The following is a 1,586-nucleotide window of genomic DNA, read 5'->3' on the forward strand; positions in this document are numbered from 1 at the left end:
ATGGTTTCTTTTGCTGTACAGAAGCTCCGGAGTTTAATTAGATCCCATTTGTCTACCTTGGCTTTTATTGCCATTGTTTTTGGTGTTTTAGTCATGAAGTCCTTGCCTATGCCTATGTCCTGGATGGTTTTGCCTAGGTTTTCTTCTAGTGTTTTTATGGTATTACGTTTTATGTTTAAATCTTTGATCCATCTGGAGTTAATTTTAGTGTAAGGTGACAGGAAGGGGTCCAGTATCTGCTTTCTGCACATTGCTAGCCAGTTTTCCCAACATCATTTATTAAACATGAAGTCCTTTCCCCATTGCTTATTTTTGCTGAATTTGTCAAAGATCAGATGGTTGTAGATGTGTGCTGTTTCTTCTGGGGTCTCTGTTCTGTTCCATTGGTCAATGTCTCTGTTTTGGTACCAGTACCATGCTGTTTTGATTACTGTAGCCTTGTAGTATAGTTTGAAGTCTGGCAGTGTGATGCCTCTGGCTTTGTCCTTTTTGCTTAGGATTGTCTTGGCTATGCGGGGTCTTTTGTGATTCCATATGAAATTTAAAGTGGTTTTTTCCAGTTTTGTAAAGAAGGTCATTGGTATCTTGATGGGGATAGCATTGAATCTATAGATTACTTTGGACAGTATGGCCATTTTCACAACATTGATTCTTCTTAACCATCATCATGGAATGTTTCTCCATCTGTTTGTGTCCTCTCTTATTTCCTTGAGCAGTGGTTTGTAGTTCTCCTTGAAGAGATCCTTTACATTCTTTGTTAGTTGTATTCCTAGGTATTTTATTCTCTTTGTAGCAATTGTGAATGGGAGTTCACTCTTGATTTGGCTCTCTGTTTGTCTTATTGGTATGTAGGAATGCTTGTGATTTCTGCACATTGATTTTGTATCCTGAGACTTTGCTGAAGTCACTTATCAGTTTGAGAAGATTTTTGGCTAAAAATATGGAACACTTCACGAATTTGCATGTCATCCTTGTGCAGGGGCCATGCTAATCTTCTCTGTATTATTCCAATTTTAGTATATGTGCTGGGGAAATGAACACTTTGTGCTCTATTTTTATTATATCTTGATACTAGATTTGTATTTCATAACATGTTTTATTTCTTATCCTTTGCAATAGACATGAGCAAATGGATTTTTTTTTCTCTTACCTTTACCTTGTCTGTTATCTGGAAAATGAGAGAATTAAAAAAACAGCACCAAAAGGAAGATTAAGGTTAAAAAAAAAACAAAATAATGAATCCCGCACTTCTCTGTTTCTTTCATTTTGCAGCTGTGTCTCTCCAGTTTCCAATAGTGTGCATGATGCTGAACACTCACCAAAGTGAACTACAGTGCCCCAAAGAGGAGGAACATGAAAGTAAGACAGGGTATCAGGACAAAAACAGCAGTACATTTTCATCTTATATATTCTGAGTGAATTTTATTTGAATTATTATAAGTCTACAGAAGAGTCTCAGAATTAATTTATAGGATGCAAATTCATTCAATCAAAGATACGTGGGGAAAATCTGAGAAATTTGTAATTTACCTGCTGATAGTTTGTAAATTCACATTTTAAACAAAATGAAGTCAGAAACGTTCAAA

At 35.8% G+C, this 1,586-nt stretch overlaps 1 non-coding gene across 1 annotated transcript; it reads right to left on the reverse strand.

Annotated features, from left to right (window-relative positions):
• Nucleotides 1-934: 934 nt before the first annotated feature.
• Nucleotides 935-1,041, reverse strand: LOC135272602 (U6 spliceosomal RNA). The gene has a single exon (XR_010340622.1). It is a non-coding gene; the product is annotated as a U6 spliceosomal RNA (small nuclear RNA).
• Between the last annotated feature and the right edge of the window lie 545 nt (nt 1,042-1,586).

The sequence above is a fragment of the Aotus nancymaae genome, unplaced genomic scaffold (genome assembly GCF_030222135.1).
Source record: "Aotus nancymaae isolate 86718 unplaced genomic scaffold, 86718_ANA_hifiasm-v0.15.2.pri h1tg000115l, whole genome shotgun sequence".
Classification (NCBI taxonomy): domain Eukaryota; kingdom Metazoa; phylum Chordata; class Mammalia; order Primates; family Aotidae; genus Aotus; species Aotus nancymaae.